This window comes from Dermacentor silvarum, chromosome 5 (assembly GCF_013339745.2).
Source record: "Dermacentor silvarum isolate Dsil-2018 chromosome 5, BIME_Dsil_1.4, whole genome shotgun sequence".
In the NCBI taxonomy this organism is placed as follows: domain Eukaryota; kingdom Metazoa; phylum Arthropoda; class Arachnida; order Ixodida; family Ixodidae; genus Dermacentor; species Dermacentor silvarum.
The window spans coordinates 117,435,928-117,453,822 of NC_051158.1; the positions used below are offsets into that span (position 1 = coordinate 117,435,928).

The 17,895-nt window shown below is 45.2% G+C and overlaps 1 long non-coding RNA gene and 1 other non-coding gene across 2 annotated transcripts; one reads left to right on the forward strand and one right to left on the reverse strand.

Moving 5' to 3' along the window:
• Positions 1-10,397, reverse strand: LOC119452566 (uncharacterized). The gene is made up of 4 exons (XR_005192020.2): positions 10,073-10,397; positions 8,493-8,589; positions 6,385-6,453; positions 1-170 (listed from the first exon to the last, which is right to left on the reverse strand). It is a non-coding gene; the product is annotated as an uncharacterized LOC119452566 (long non-coding RNA).
• A 6,902-nt stretch (positions 10,398-17,299) lies between these two features.
• Trnas-aga (transfer RNA serine (anticodon AGA)) lies at positions 17,300-17,374 on the forward strand. Its single transcript has one exon. It is a non-coding gene; the product is annotated as a tRNA-Ser (tRNA).
• The last annotated feature ends 521 nt before the right edge of the window (positions 17,375-17,895 follow it).

Consider the following 17,895-nt stretch of genomic DNA (forward strand, 5'->3'; position numbering starts at 1 on the left):
TGACAGTTTTGGTGCCTTTCTTGAGCATTCAATAGGGAAGAACCAAAAATTAAGCTAACAGACTGGCTATGCCAACAAGTAAGCATGGAACAGGGGAAATCAAGCTCTCTATGGATGTGGAGTGCCATTTCTTCATTTCACACCATGCTTGGGGTCAGCAGGACTTCTTCCTAAAATTGAGAAAGTTTTTGTAATGAAATACATACTAAAAGTATTGTGTTTATAATCTCAAAAAAAGGCTATTTGGAAATTCATATTTAGGTGGGACCAGCGCCAAGTACAAAGACAAAGTAAGGACTTATAGAAAATGACACGCCACGCTGAATGACAACTGATTTAATTTTACAACAGACAAACAGTAAAGTACTCTGGAATGCTTGATAAAAGCCATAAAAACCTAAGAAGCAGGAAGTAGTTACACACAATAATGTATGTGCATGGAAAATGCACCTGGTCATTGGTTTGCAAACAAGTATGCCATTTCCTTATCAGTTCACAAAACAGGTCCTACACTGAAACATTTCTCCTTCAATTTGGCAATTCTGTGGGCTTTGATTATTGCTCGAATTAGTTGGTTGCTCTTCTTACTGCTATTAGAGTATGGTGAAGTGCAATAGACGGGACAAGGTGAGGCGAGACAGACGGGACAAGCGCAACTGACAGCTGAACGTTTATTATAAAATTTCGCTGCAGCAGGACATGCGCCCACGACACCCCGAAACCAGCAACAAACAGAGCAGGTGCAAAAAACAAAGAAATATGGCAAAGATCGCTAACAACGCATTCACACTCTCTTATGAATGGGATGGTAATTGGGAAGGATGTGTACGCTGTCAACTGCGCACGACGGGCCCAAGAGAAATAAACGAGAAAACAGAAATAGAAGAACTAGCTGAGCTGTGGCTACCTATGAATCGCACTTCTTTGGTTAAAGTGCCCCCAAAGCCACAATAACACACTTTTGCACTGCAAGGCAAGATTCCACATTTCTCCTTAATTCAAACACCTAAAGTACTGTCGCAGCCTGTCGCTCTGGCACTCGTCAGTCTGTCCCAAGTAAACAAGACCACAGTTTAATGAATCCTGTACACGACAGAATTAGCGCATGGGGCAAACTGACACTCACGTTTCGTCATACAGTATTTCCTAATTTGACTACCCACGACGCATTTGCACAATTGTGCCAACTTGCATGGCACAAAAAACACAAGATCTACCAATACTTCCCTGCTACTTTCCTTAAGTTGTGTGAAACCTCAGCAACACATCCACCCCCTCAAGGGGGCAATGCTTATGTGCATAAGGTTTCACACAACTTGATGAAAGTCACAGGGAAGTATGGGGTGGTTCCTGTGTTTCCTGCACCATGCAAGTGGGCACAACTGTGCAAACGCGTTACGGGTAGTCGAGTAAGAAAATACTGTACCACGAACCACGAGTATCAGTATGTCCCATGCGCTACTTCTGTCATGTGCAGAATTCCTTCAAGCAGCGGTCCTGTTTACTTGGGACAGACTGGCCAGTACCTGAATGACAGGCTGCGACAGCCCTTCAGGTGTTTGAAATAAGAAGAGGTTGGATCTTGCCTTGGACTGCAAATGTTGCGGTTGCTATATGTAGTTGAAGAATGTGGAAGTTGTAGGCCGTGGAAAAACAAAATTTGAATGCGAGCTTTTCGAAGCAGTGTTAATTGAAAATTATTTTCAATTCTGGATCTGATACGTGCATCAGCGTGGCTTTGGTGGTACTTTAAACAAAGAAGCGCTATTCACAGGTAGCCACAGCTAAGCTAGTTCTACTTCTGTTTCATTTTTGATGTCTCTTGTGCCAGTTGTGCGCAGTTGACAGAGTACACATGCTTCCCAATTATCACGTTTGAAGAATAGATTGTGCACATGTTAGCAATTTTCGCCATATTTACTTGTTTTTTTGTGCCTGCTCTGTTTATTGTTGGTTTCGGGTGTCTTGGGCACATGCATGCATTGTCCTGGTGGAGCAAAATTTTCCAATAAACATTCACAGTTGTCAGTAGAGCTTCGCCCGTCTTTCTCACCTCACATTGTCCCATCTATTGCACTTCACCGTACTCTAATATGCATCACCAACTGGCCCAAAGTTCTACTCTTCTGAAGTTTTTACTGCTACTTCGCACTTGTCAAAGTCAGGCCAGCAGCCATACTGCATACAATGTAGAGCTATATGAACTGGTAGTTCATGTCATGGATTTATTCTGGCTTAATGGCATCACAGAAAGTAAACGAAGACAACGACAAGCAGGACACAAGTGTCTATTCTCAACTCTAGCTTTAATAAGAAAACAGAAATCGCAAATAACATGTGGTGTTATGAAGTGACGTCATTCATTCAAAAACAATTTCTTCATCGAAAGTAACTGAGAATGAGCGATGCATTTGTCCTTTGCATTGTGAATCTGCCAAAGCTTAATTATCTTATGTACTCTCTGGTCATAAGTTCTGTTTAATGCAGAAGTTTGGGCTTGTTTATGATAACAGAACTTGGACATCACAACAAGCAGGAAGGAACACGAACACGAAGAAGAGATATAGACTAGCGCCCATCCAGTCTGTGTCTCTTTGGTTCTGCATTCCGTTCTGCTTGTTATGATATCCAAGTTCCATAATTTTAGGCTATAACGAGTTTTGTGTAACACAAAAATGAACCCACTTTTTGCAGTATGTTGCAATGTGCGGATGAGATTTGTTAGGCACAAACCCAATTCACCCCAATCTCCAATTAATACAATATCTGTCTACACAATGTAGGCATAACAAGATGGCCATGGCCAACTGTACACAACCTCTGTTGCACAGTGCATCACCTCCTTCGTATCGTGCCACACGCAACAACCAAATTGTTTACCTGGCCACAGTATTTTTTCTCACATCAGAGCAAATATCTGGTCACAACCTTCCTACAGAAAAAAAGCATTTAGCCCATAGGGACCAAATGCGCTTTTGCCCATGAAAAAGCACAAAAGCATATGAAACAACTGCGACCATTTTTTACTTGGCTCATCTCGTTCATTATATTCCATCGTCATGCCTAATTCAGTTGTGCAAATCATTTTTTCCCAGGCCCTTGTTATGACGGTTTTGTGCTGTGACAAAAAAGGCAGAAGTCAAAAATGAAGAAGGTTGGTTGTGGCTTACAGCATAATATGCATCTGGCAAACTAGGCCACAAGTGTTGTGTACAGTCTGGAGTCCTCAAAAGGTTGTGCGTACATTGGACAGATGGGAAGCTGTATTAATGCGTGATTGGGGGAGCATGACTCATCTGTGTGAAACAACCTGCCCTCATGCATTGTGAAACACTAATGTGGCGGCAGTACTGTGTTCAACAAAACTCGCATTGCAGCCCCGCTTCGTGACCAGACAACATGCCAGGCAATTGTGGCTTCTGAAACTTAAAAAGAATGACAAATGCATCAGTCATCTATCAGTTGCACTGCACAAAAAAAGTTTCATAGATAACATTGCATCATATCACCACTTGTTATTATATATTGTCTGCTTCTTGATTATAAAGCTTGAGGTGAGAGCTGAGACTTTTGTCATGTGTGCACATCTTCGTTCACTTTTCGTGGTGCTATTACACCAGAATTGGGATAACCAAATGGCCACATGCTGCTTTTGTCACGTTATAGTGGTGCTCGCAAAGCGGGAACACAATGCACATAATGCCACGCCATGTCAGCATGCCCACTCTTTGCACACGCAGCAGATTACCTCTAGAACAAGGTGCACAGTCTGCATATGTGCTCAGCTGCACCGACAGCCATGTGCGGCGATGGCTGCGCTAGAAAAGAGGACGCGCACACCAACTGCCCCCCCCACAGGGCCCCTTTCAGGGCCCTCTTAAAGGCTAAGTTTGTAATTTATTGTTTCTGTTATAGGCTAGTGCAAACAAATGAATTTGTCTCATTCCCATTAAGAAATTTTGTAGATTAGGTAGAAAACTTATGAAAGCATAGATTTATTACTTTTCACCTTTCTGTCGGAATATCGTACAAATGCATAAGCAGTACTTATGACCTTGTTTCATGTAAGATTTTTTTCCATGCTGAAAGAAAGGCATACATTTAAAAAATAAGCTTGGTTGCAACGTGTGAAGGAATTGTATCAAGTCACACAAAGGGTTACTGAAATCAAAATATAGTCGCAACCTTCCTGTGACTGACTTTATCTAACACACTAAAAAGGAAAATGACCTTTTAAACAACAGACTCAAAAAGAAGAAAAAAAAGCCACAGCACATTATTACAAGAACTGCAGCGCAATACCACCCAAGGACGACACAAAGAAACGACCAGGACAAGCGCTGAACTTACAAGTTTTATTGTAGCCAATTTCACAAATATTTCATTACACAAACATCATTAGCTGCGCATGCGTAGAAACACCATATCTTTATCTGAGACTTTTATCGATGGCATGCTAACACACCTTCCCCCCCCCCCCCTAGCTGGGAAATATGTTCTGCTTCAATAATTTCTCGAGTGAAGCACGATTTGCTTTTCATAATGACAGACGTGTTATGCAGGTCAGGTGAACAATCGTTACATGTTGAATAATGACAAGCCAGGAAACCTTGAAAGTCTTTCTCTTCATGCGCCTCTTTCACATAGTTTCCATGCTCCCTAACACTTAGCCTAACGTTGATGCATCTCCCAGATTGGCCAACATATACCTTTCCGCATCTTAGAGAGATTTCGTAGACTACACCTTCTGCACAACCAACAAAGGGTGGAGGGTGCCTATGCGTTGTGCCGCAGGCTTGCTGCTTTCTTACCTCTAAGTGGGTCATTGTGCAAAGCTTGGACAGCCTGTTAGTTGTGGTGAATACAACTTTTACGTTGTACCGCTTGGCCACCTTTTTCAGGTTGTGTGAAAGCTTGTGAACATACAGTATCACCGCGCAGGTAGAAGGTAGCTGTGATACCGTATGTACACAAGCTTTCAGACAACCTGAAAAAGGTGGCCCAGAAGTACGATGTAAAAGTCGTATTCACCACACCTAACAGGCTGTCCAAGCTCTCCACAATGAACGACCTAGAGGTAAGAAAGGAGCAAGCCTGCGGCACAACGCATAGGCACCCTCCACCCTTTGTTGATTGTGCAGAAGGTGTAATCTACGAAATCCCTCTAAGATGCTGAAAGGTGTATGTTGGCCAACTGGGAGATGCGTCAATCTTAGGATAAGTGTTAGGGAGCATGCAGACTATGTGAAAAATTCGCATGAAGGGAAAGACTCAAGGTTTCCTGGCTTGTCAATGTTTAACATGTAAGGATTGTTCACCTGACATACATAACACGTCTGTCATTATGAAGAGCAAATCGCGCTTCACTCGAGAAATTGTTGAAGCAGAACGTATTGCCCGGCTAGAGGAAAGGTGTGTTAGCGTGCCATCGATACAACTCTCAGATAAAAGAGATGGTATTTCTACGCATGTGCAGATAATGACGTCTGTGTTGGATGGTTACCTGCGATACCTTGGTGGTGCAGGCTGGGCATCCTCTCTATGCCCTTCTCACATACTGTGTTGGATGGTGCATATATATGTGAAATTCGCTACAATAAAACCCGTTGCAAGTTCAGCGCTTGTCCTGGTCGTTTCTTTGTGTCGTCCTTGTGTTTTATTGCGCTGAAATTCTCGTAACGTACAAATGTGCTCTACTCGCCACGTTATTCATGTTTTAAGCATTGTATGTGGGCGTCTTGGTTGCAAAATAACCTAAATCTTGCATTTTAGTCTGGTGCGTAGAGCATAAAAGGCTCTTAGCGGAGTCACCTGATGCTTTTATATAAGTTATTCAGTTCGCATGATCTTCCACAGAAGTAGCTGTAGACACTTTTGCCGCAATAACAGTACTGTTCACAGTATTTGTCACGGGGAACGCGGCTTGCCACTTGAAGCGGTCACAGATATTGATCGTCGACTGCGCCAAAATATGCAGCGGTCTGAGTAAAATTACTAACCAGAAGAAAAAGACATCACTTGGGTTCAAGAAACGCGACAGAGTAACCCGAGAAATAGTTTAAGGCTCCAATACACAAACTGTTGCTCTTAAGAAATGGTATTTCTCATATTTTAATACAGTCCCTAATTTAGTACAAGTTTTCGTATGATGTTTTGGTTTATTCTACACGACAATGATGTTACTTGTTAGACACTGGTGTTTTGATGTGCACATTATTTTGTATTGCTATAAAGACAACTGTTAACAAAGATTTGCCTTTGTAACTAAAGTTCGGAGACAGTGCCTGTCAGCTCATATTTTAATCTGTTTTTCATTACATGTGTGCAATTACACCAAATGTAAACTACAAAAATACCCGTACTCAGAATCACAAAGGTACACACCTGTGTAATGATTCTGCTGAGAACCTTGGAGTGGTCAGCCACACAATGCAGCACAGGTAGAATGGCATCCTGAGTTAAAACAAAATAATAAGAATTGTAAGATGCATATCAAAAATTTTATGCTGTGAGGCGTTTAGCATGTATACTAATTACCACATTTGCATGCAAAACAGTTTTGCAGAATAGTTAAGCAAGGTAAATCAATGTCTGGCCATGGGACTGTCAGCCAGTGCTACTCATGGTGGCAATGGTGGCGTATATAGCATATCGTTTCAAGTGCAGCTTTTGCGGGGTACTTGAATTCAAGAAAACTTAGGTTCACATAATACATGACACCTATAGTTAGAAGGATGTGTTACATCCAGCACCAAGGCCACGAGTGGCACTGGCTAACGCTTACAGGGCCAGACTTATTACACACACAGAAATGTGCAACAAAGTGAACAGGAGGATGAGATGTTGCTTTACCTCAATAAAAGATTGCATGCATCATGCAGATGTGAATACAGCTCCCATCAGCAATGAGTTGTCCTTTGGTCCACTTCACTTCTGTTCTTGTGCCATATGGTTGTGACGAGCAGCTCAGTTCCTATTCTTGTTTTACTACATGGTGTAAAGTCATCCAAATGTGCTTAAGCCTCTTAAGAGTAAACTTCAACCATTTTGTTTGAACAATATTTTTCTCTTTGTTTCACACCTTAATGTACTGCTAAAAAATGCTAGACAATGCTATACAGAAAAACCTACATCCACACAATCACACATCTGAATAAAACTGCACAGTCTACGACTTCAAAATGTGTACATACACACTTTATACATGTCTACAATGAAAATATAAGTTACTGTTCTAATATGCACACTTAGCATACTGCATAACAGTCAACTGGTTCCAAAATGTTTTTTTTGTTACCACACATACGATGGCTCCAATTACAAATTTAATTCTGGCAGTGACTCAAGACACTCCCAAAAACTTCCTAATGCAATCAACGAGAATTTTCAAATTTAGAGCAGTTGGACACAAATAAGGCAAATAGTTTTATAATCCTAAATTACGAATTGTAATTGTATATGACGGTAAAAGGCCATGGGCTCCTGAAACATCCGCACTGTTTATCATATAAGCACATTAATATATTTTTACTTACTTTCCTAAGGATTGCGCTCATGTGAAAATGTTTATACATAGATGTGTCCATGTTATCACTTCTGTTTTCACATTTGTATTAATGCTACTTTATGTGCATGCAAGCGTGCCAATACTACCTTAAGCTGAAGGCCGAACACTATGCTTACAAGGTACATGCATTTCATAATACCAAGCAGTGGACTTAGAGAATGAGCAACTGTATTAAAAAGTGTGGTTCTTTGGACACACATCAAATGACATTTGCCTGGAAAACAAAAATTTTGCTAAAATCATGACTTAATCCAATTGGTACTAAGCATAAAGCATCAATCAAGAAACTTGCATTTACCAGACACCACTATAGACACTGGGACCTCTTTGGCTTCTTCACAATCTGGCACAATGTGCTTAAGCTGCCTGTAAACCCGGGAAAGTGTTCATGATACTTTTTTTAAATAGATGGGAAAACTTGAGAAGGACCTAAAATTAGGGTCGGTGAAGCAAAGCAACTTTTTAAGAATTCCACTCTGTTTATATGCATATGTTCTATGAATACGACGGTGAAGGCAAATGATGTACTTGAACTGTGTTTTTAACCACGCAATACTAGAGAGCACAGTTTTGCAATAGTGTCATAGATAACAATGATAATAATGCCACACAAAACAACCTAGTGAATATTTTTTAAAATTTGCACAAGGTTTTCGTCGTTATTCTGATACACACATCTGCACACTCTGCACCAAGTCTTGTCGTTTTTTTTTCTATTTGTCACATAGTAATTTACATGATACATTTGTCCTGAAATACGTCATGTTGGTCTCCTTCAGTATTTTTTTTTCTTACTGGAACACACATGCCTATATATGTGTTCTGCCCCATGGAACAGGTGTCACAGCATTCCCTCTAACTGAAGCCACAAAACTAGCCATTGCAGGTAAACGATACAGGGTAAAAAAACTAGGTAAGAGCATACCTAGGCCTCTGTTGCTTAATAGGGGAACTTGGAAGGCGTCTGATGTCCGGCTATGAAGCTGCTTCATCCTCACAGCTGGCAATGAAACGACTGCAGTCTTGAAACACAAGTGAAAAATTAGACACAGCGATGTTACATAGAGCACACAACAGCTGGCCGCAAGTTAATATGGGGTTACTTCCGCTGCTACGCCGAGTTTTGTATGTTGTTCAGCTTACATTATTCGTAAACTATGCTTGCCACAATCTTATATTTTAACAGGCTTTACTCCTTACAACTAAAGCCGTTACCCAACTCATGCCCCTATGCACTTAAGCCATTAAATGTTTACTGATCACATAAACTGAATGGCTTCCCAGATAATTATTTCGGTCAAGAGGATGCATAATTAATGAGTGTCACTGACATTGAATACCAAGGTAGTATCTCTTTTTACAATAGACAATGGCGGACCTAAAGCACATTTTTCTCAGATTTGGGTTGATCAGCCAGCCATTCTTTTTTTTTAGCAGCAACAGGAATTGTGTTAATATTACTCGTGCACAGTACGATCACACTGTCAAGTGTGATAAGATCCTGAGTTTGAAAGGGCGACTTTGTATGAATTCGGTATCTAGAAATAAAAACTGATTTGTACGCAATGGTGCAGCAGCAAAACAAACATTAAACAAGTCAAGGCGTCCAGTGCACAGAGCGGGCAGTCGAATAATAACAGTGTACAATCGCTGACTATATAGATATCGCATAGTGCTTGCATGGGAGGCGTAGTCACTACATCAGCAAATAACACAGCCACCGCGCTACGTTCCCGTGACCTATCACCGCCAACGCTGTCGCGTAAATTAATGTTTGGTCAAGCCAAACGCATCGTTTTCTGCCCGCCAAGGTTCGAGTGACGGCGTATCCGGTAATGTGAACGGTAATCTAAAGAGTTTCTTCAAGACTAAAGTCGACGGGTGCTGGCTCACCAAGCTGCGTGGCTACGCGCAGCAATTGCGCACTGCCTGCACAATCAGCGGCGTGGGCGCAAAGAGACAGACGCTGGCCCGGAGCGTACCGGCAAATCTACACAGTGCGCGCTTAGTAAGCGACCTACTGCACACAACCGTAGGAGGGGATTGGCGGCACGTACGAGGCAGCTAGCAGATATCGCGCACAAAGAAGCGCCGAAACCCGGACACACGCGCATCGCAGTAACGAGTTGACACATTTTAAGGCCGCGGTTAGGCGGCGAAGCTTGGCGGCTTAGCTCACCCCGCACTGCACATAACTTCTCCGGTAGTAGCTTGCGCTTGGGGAAACATCAAGAACGCTCACAGCCATCCAATTAACAGACCTCAAAGACATAGCAAAGTTCCTCATCATCTAAAATCATGTTTTCTCTAAGTACTCTCGCTCCACTCTAAGCACTCGCCTCGAATACGACAAAGCTCGCACAAACACGGTGATCGTGCAAGGCAAAGTTTGCAAAATGGTTCGGGACGGCCAACTGTTGCACTGAGGCCTTCAATAACTCGTATCAGCACCTCTGAACACATATGCATACACAGAACGTGCAGCGGTCGTTGAAAATAACTTACCGTGGAGTCTTGGCTGTTCAAAACTGCGGGAGACACCAACGACGGCAGAACAATGCGCCGACGCTGGTGGTAATAGCTGCCGCTTGGTCGCTTCGAGCGCGCGCACTCCGAAGACCCGTCGGCACGGCGCTTGGATGGTTTAGGGTTTGGCGCGGCATTCTCTGCAGCGCCTGCAGCGCTAGCGCGGCTACTCCAAACAGAAAAACAGCGCGGACGCACATTGCGCGGGATATTTCGAATCTGAGTGCAGCAATTCTACTGAAATTGTCGCTCGGGGTGGTCGCTCGAGCCATGTTGGTCATGGAAGGCGGCACCTGGCGGCTGAGTTGCTCATTTAGCTGTTTGGCTCCGGTTAGATATGGGCGTATTCAGCACTCCCTATCTACCCAACGCCAGTTATTTTTTTTAAACCCCCATTTTACTACCGCAACATCCCCTTAATGTTCATCTTAATGAAGTCGAGGGTAAAATAAAGGTTCTAGCTTGTTTTACTCCATCTCGTGGGAGTACCTGTTTTGAGCTTGGGAGGAAATAGGGCATGTCGGCTGTTAAAACGCCCATATGGGCTAATTTGTGTTTACAGTGCACTACCTCCAAAAGCTGCATGGCCTAGTTCTCAGTCCGGCTGTTTGGCGAGGAAAAGCGGCGAGGTTGAGGTGACGGGGAGCGACGCGGCGTTAAGGCAATGGCGATCGCACGGAGGAGCTGCAGTCAGGGGCATCAGAAGTAGGGTACAGACGGCGAGGTCAGTAACGGCCAGCGTCGGCGTATGGGCGAGGAGCAGGGAATGAGCTCCAGTACGGCGGCATCCAGGTGGTGCTGCAGTGCCGGGATACATGACCAACTCGGTGGCAGCGGAAGCAGATCGGTTTGTCATCCGGGGTTCGCCGTTCAGCAGGATTGCGTGGTCTGGAAGCAAAATACTGGTCATTATAGGTTGTGGACATGGAAATGGGTGCCGAATTAGGTCGGGCGACAGAGCAGGCGGTAGGGATGCCATGGTTTGCAATTTCATGCCGCACAACTGCTTGAATAACAGAAATAGTGGGGGCCGCTTGGTCAAGGGTACCGTCTAGGGGTCGTGGATGAAGGGGGGCCGGACTCGCCGCTTCATTCTCACGGCGAACGATACGCGTGACGTTCTCTTGAAGTGGTCGTGTGGCAGGAAGAGCGGAGCAAGAGGACGTGGCAGGGGTGTTTGGGATCCGGGAAAACTATGGCACGACGCGGCGACTTTTGGCTACCTCGAAGCGGCGGAATTCTTTGACGATAGCGTTGAGAGTAGTAACGTCGTTATAGACGAGCAAATTGAAGGCGTCGTCCGCGATGCCTTTTAGGATATGGCCCACTTTTTCAACCTCGGTCATTAGCGCATCGACTTTCTGGCAAAAACGCGAGCACTTTCTGTTTGTAGGAGACATACACTATTAGCACGGTAACGTTTATGTTAACCTATAAGTGCGAGTAACTTATAACATAAAGGTTACTCGGTGACTAAAAAAATCTTGATCTTTGTGTTTTCGTGAATTTCCGTCGCGGATAGAGGTTACATGTGCCGAAGCGTATATTTTAAAAGTTACTGCAACGCCAAATGTCTCGTAACCTTTAGAATGTAACCTCTAAACGAGTTGGAATCGTGGCTTAGGGGACCTACTGTATGGATTGAAAGTTTACTTATTATTGTGCCGTATTGCGATCCTGATGTGGTGTTTTTAGCCAGGACTAACCTATAAGATATGTTGTGCGGCCGAGGGAATGAGGCAGGTTGGACTAAATTAATGTTTTATTGAAACCAGTGGGGATCTTTGGCTTCGCAATGTAAAAAAAAATTAAGCTTGCACGAGCGTATGCTCAAGAGTGCCAGCAGCAATTCATTCGTCACTGATCTCTACTGCATACGTGAGTGAGTGAGTGAAATAACTTTATTGAGGTCCAGAGAAGACGCAGGGGAGACCCCGCGCCACCCGGCTACTGCATACGTGTATTATAATCTAAAAGGAAGCCACAGAAACAGTGAACATACATCGGAGAATATTGTGGCAAACGATGTTGTGGCATGAATCACCACTACTGTTGAATGTGATGGAAAGCCCCCCGCTACCGCTGCAGGCATTTTAGGCTGTGGTATAAAACATAAACTTGTGTACCTGCACAAAAACAAAAAGCGGATAAATTATGGTGATTGAATGTATATTTGTACCCAATATTTTTTTATTAATTTCTTGTGTATTAATGATCGCTATATTTGCGTTTGTTTTATATTTTCCTGAAACGCGACACCCACTAACAGCGGGCGCACACTGAAGGTCGCACGTGGGCGCACGCTAGAGTACTGTAAAAGCTCGACGACTGAAAAAATCAAAGCGTTGAGCAGGTCGAATAACTAATCTGCAGGGCGAGAAAGATGCCTCGAAATCAGACTTACTTGTACACTGCAACTGAATGTTTTGCCACCACGCTTTCTTTTTCTTCTTTCTTTCTTTTTTTGTACTTTTGACGTATTAGAGGGAGTGGTTCCTAAATTACAGCAAGCTTTAGGTTCATTAGAGAACGCCAAACACGCACCAATTTGGCCCGCTCACTAACACGCGAAAAAGACGCCGTTTCATTCACATGACAGCGGGCGACAGCCGCTCCAGTAAGGTCTCGTAGAGAGACGAACGTGCGCTCACGGTGGGAGGCCACAATGGCGGCCGGCCAAATTAGCAGGGAGAAAAGATACAAATACAAACAAACAACAACATCCTGAAGCATTAGAATTTTAGGTTCTTGATATTGTTACGTGTGAAAGGACACAGACGAAAGAGGCTATTTACAGGCTATTTACACAGAAGCCAGACAGCCAGGCCCACAATCGCTCGCACCAAGAGCACAGACACACTTCGTCGTCTTTCGCGCGGCGGCTCGTCTCTTCAACATCTTTCGATGTTATCGTAATACTACCCCCCCGGCGGCAAAAGCGCCGTCACGGTGCTGTTAAATATCCAAGGTGCTTGGAGAGGTGTAGGGTTTGAGCCGGGCGACGTGGACAATATCACTGGTGGTCACAGCGGAGGACGTAGTGGGCGTGGCTAGAACGATTTCGTAGGTGACATCGGTCACTTGGCGGAGCACGCGATATGGGCCTGTGTAACAGGAGAGCAGTTTTTCACAAAGGCCAACTTTACGCGATGGTGACCAAAGCAACACGAGGGTGCCGGGCGCAAAATGCACATCACGGTGACGGAGGTCGTAGCGTTGTTTCTGTTTTTCTTGAGACACTTGCAGATGAGCACGCGCAAGTTGGCGAGCATGGTCAGCACGGGCGATTGCATCACAGGCATAATCGCTAGTTGAAGCTGTGGGGAACGGAAGCACACTGTCTAGTGGTAGCGTCGGTTCGCGGCCATACAATAGGTAAAACGGGGAAAAGCCAGCAGTTTCGAGACGGGAAGAGTTGTATGCAAAGGTAATGTAAGGTAGAGCGAGGTCCCAGTCGCGGTGGTCGGCGGAAACGTACTTCGATAGCATGTCTGTAAGCGTGCGGTTCAAACGCTCAGTGAGGCCGTTCGTTTGTGGGTGGTAGGAGGTGGTAATTTTGTGCTGTATTGAGCAGGCACGCATGATGTCGTCAATGACTTTGGACAAGAACGTACGGCCACGGTCGGTGAGCATTTGACGCGGAGCACCATGCATCAAAATGATATCGTGGAGGAGGAAGTCCGCGACGTCAGTAGCGCAACTGGTCGGAAGAGCGCGTGTTACGGCGTAGCGGGTCGTGTAGTCCGCAGCGACGGCTATCCACTTATTTCCTGATGTAGATTCCGGAAAGGGGCCGAGAAGGTCTAAGCCAACACGATGAAAGGGCTCGGCAGGGATGTCGAGTGGCTGCAGGTAACCAGCGGGGAGCTGGGAAGGCTTCTTGCGTCGTTGGCAAAGTTCACAAGCAGCGACGTAACGCCGTACGGAACGGGCAAGGCCCGGCCAGAAAAAACGGCGACGTACTCGGTCATAGGTTCGAGAGACGCCGAGGTGCCCTGCCGTTGGGGCGTCGTGAAGCTCTTCTAGAACGGTTGAGCGGAGGTGTTTAGGGACAACAAGTAGGAACTCGGAGCCGTCCGGATGAAGGTTACGACGGTATAGAGTACCGTCGCGGAGTACGAAGAGGCATAGAGTAGTATCGGCCGGAGAGTGTTCCAAACGGTCGATGAGTGCTCTGGTGTAGGCATCACGACGTTGCTCGTCGGCGAAATGAAGGAGCTGGGATACTGAGAAAACGGAAGCAGCACTGTCAGTATTGGAGCAGTCAGAGTCGTCAACAGGGTAACGCGACAAGCTGTCAGCGTCTTGGTGCAGGCGGCCAGACTTGTACACCACGGAATATGAAAATTCTTGTAGCCTCAAAGCCCATCGACCAAGCCGGCCTGTAGGATCTTTGAGCGATGAGAGCCAGCAGAGAGCATGATGGTCAGTGACGACAGAGAAAGGGCGACCGTAAAGGTAAGGGCGGAACTTCGCAACTGCCCAGACAACAGCAAGGCATTCTCTTTCCGTAATGGAATAGTTGCGCTCCGATGGTGATAGGAGGCGGCTTGCGTAAGCAATAACGCGATCCTGGCCACGCTGACGCTGGGCTAAGACGGCACCTACACCATGACCGCTGGCATCTGTACGCAATTCTGTATGGGCATCAGGGTCGAAGTGAGCGAGAATGGGCGGTGAGGTGAGAAGAGTGACGAGACGAGAGAAGGCGGTGGCTTCTGAAGTACCCCACGAAAATTGTACGCCTTCCTTCAAAAGATTAGTGAGGGGTCTAGCAATTGCCGCGAAATCCTGAACAAAACGACGAAAGTACGAGCATAGCCCAACAAAACTGCGAACGTCTGCGGCTGTCTTCGGAACCGGAAAGTCTCGGACGGCGCGAGTTTTGTCGGGATCAGGCTGCACTCCGGAAGCGTCGACGAGATGGCCCAGAACAGTAATTTGGCGGCATTTGTTGACGGACATTTGTAGCGTACGAGTTGCCGACGAGCGGCAACTCGTCCAAACGACATTTGGACGAGTTGAGTTGCAGCTTCGCCTTTCGAAATACATCAAATATAGCTGTTAGACGCTCAAGGTGAGAGTCGAACGTTGGCGAGAAGACGATGACGTCGTCGAGGTAACAGAGACATGTGGACCATTTAAAACCTTGGAGCAAGGAGTCCATCATACGCTCAAAGGTGGCCGGGGCATTGCATAATCCAAACGGCATTACTTTAAATTGGTATAGGCCATCAGGTGTTACGAACGCGGTTTTTTCTCTGTCCATGTCGTCGACAGCAATCTGCCAGTATCCAGAGCGAAGATCAATACAAGAGAAATAGCTGGAACCGTGAAGGCAGTCAAGGGCGTCGTCGATTCGTGGGAGCGGGTAGACGTCCTTCTTAGTAATTTTGTTCAAATGGCGGTAGTCTACACAGAAGCGCCACGTGCCGTCCTTCTTCTTAACCAACACCACAGGTGACGACCAGGGACTCGAAGAAGGCTCAATGATGTCTTTACCCAGCACCTCCACCAGAATGTTACGTGTGAAGGGACACAGACGAAAGAGGCTAGTTACAGGCTATTTACACAGAAGCCAGACAGCCAGGCCCACAATCGCTCGCACCAAGAGCACAGACACACTTCGTCGTCTTTCGCGCGGCGGCTCGTCTCTTCAACATCTTTCGATGTTATCGTAATAATATATATGGTCCTGTGATACTTTGATGGAACTGTAGTTTCATTATTATCTTTAGTTGCGCTAGATGCGTGGCGTAATCAAACGCGTTTCAGCTTCAGCCAAACATCAGCGCTGTCATATCTCCTCTGCATTGCGCAGCTCTCGCGATGCATGCCGGGAAGAGTATCGCCGGTGGTGTCGTTTTGAAACGGTCGTGTCGCGCTTTGTTTCAATGCTTTAACCACATTTTTACGTTCTCCGATTTGGTGGCGTGCGCTTACCAAGCGTCTTGTGTGTGTGTGAGTCACTCGTGACGGGTGGTACAGTTACTAAAGATAATCCTAAAGGCGCGCGCGCCGCTGAAGAGAAGCCATGACGCCGGGCGTGGAGCTGGGGCATGTTTGGCGTGCTGAGTGGCCGCTGCAACGAGACGCATTGCCGATGGCCAACGGTAAAAGTTCTTCGCTTACCTGAGAGTGGTGAACATCGTTTGTGTTGTGACTGCTGTAATGAATGCCGAAGACAGCAATAAATGTGACCTAGGTAAGCAATGCTTCCTGTTCAACTATTTATTTGCTGGTCTGTGTCTGTCGTAAATGTCACCGTCAATTCATGCTCATGCTCGCACTGTTCAGTTTTATTTAAGTGAACTACTTGCTCGCTTCATAAACACTGTTGTTTTAATATATTTATCACTATCAGTCACCGTGTTGGTTATTCATAAATCTGAAGTTTATGTTGCACTTTTGTGCGGACGCACAACATTGACCTCATGCAGGGAACTGGTGTTTTGTGCTTATATTCAGTTTGTAATCACTTGATATTGCGTTTTACTGTTAAAGTGTCACATTATTGCGGTGTTGTCTTTTGTACTTGTACTGGAGGGGAGTACGAACTGACTTGAGAATTCATTTTCGTTCAGTTTTTTATTCTAATTTTTATTGTTACCGACATTTCCTAGACAGAAGAGTATATTCACCTTAGGCTTGTTTAATTAATTGTTCTGTAGTAGTTTTTCATCTGTTTGTGGTTTATTTATGTCTATTTCATTACATGTTAATAGCTGTTGTTTGCAGGGTGACGCTAACAAGTAACTATGATATTGTAAGATTACTTTTCTGTCATCGTAGGCTCCACGACACAGCAAGGAGATCGGAGAATTAGCAACTGACATACTAGCACCAAAGAGACATGATTGTGCTCGCAACAAGGATGAGATCGTCCTCCTCGTGGAATTCTAAAACTTATATGTATTTGTATTTGAACATATTGTACAAGAACCTTCAACATTTCTCTTTTAGGGGCGAAGCTCCTAAAAGAGAAATGTCCCGAACCAGGACGAATTTTTCTTCAACTGCGAGGCTTTCTTTCGAGGAACCAGGTTGTGTTTCCATTGTAGCAAATTGCTACATTTGGGTGGATGTCTCAGTGTCCCTCTAATTACTTATCTCCACCTAGCGGATTTCCGCTGAACTGTTACGTCATATACTTGCCTTTGCTTCGAGTTGTCGACAAATTCGAGTTCGCCCTGCCATCTGCTAGCCGCCTGGTTAGCTCAGATGGTAGAGCGGCTGCCCCAGAAAGGCGGTGGTCCCGGGTTCGAGTCCCGGACCAGGACGAATTTTTCTTCAACTGCGAGGCTTTCTTTCGAGGAACCTGGTTGGGTTTCCATTGTAGCAAATTGCTACATTTGGGTGGATGTCTCAGTTTCCCTCTAATTACTTATCGCCACCTAGCGGATTTCCGCTGAACTATTACGTCATATACTTGCCTTTGCTTCGAGTTTTCGACAAATTCGACTTCGCCCTGCCATCTGCTAGCCGCCTGGTTAGCTCAGATGGTAGAGCGGCTGCCCCGGAAAGGCGGGTGGTCCCGGGTTCGAGTCCCGGACCAGGACGAATTTTTCTTCAACTGCGAGGCTTTCTTTCGAGGAACCCGGTTGGGTTTCAATTGTAGCAAATTGCTACATTTGGGTGGATGTCTCAGTTTCCCTCAAATTAAAGTAATCATGACATTTTCACTAAATGTTTTGTGTCAGCTTTCCTTCTCATAGCTGCTACTCACATCATTTCGAGAATGTGGGTGCTTTTTTTCGATACTGAAATGCTGCATGCAGAAATGCGTATTCATTCTGAAATCC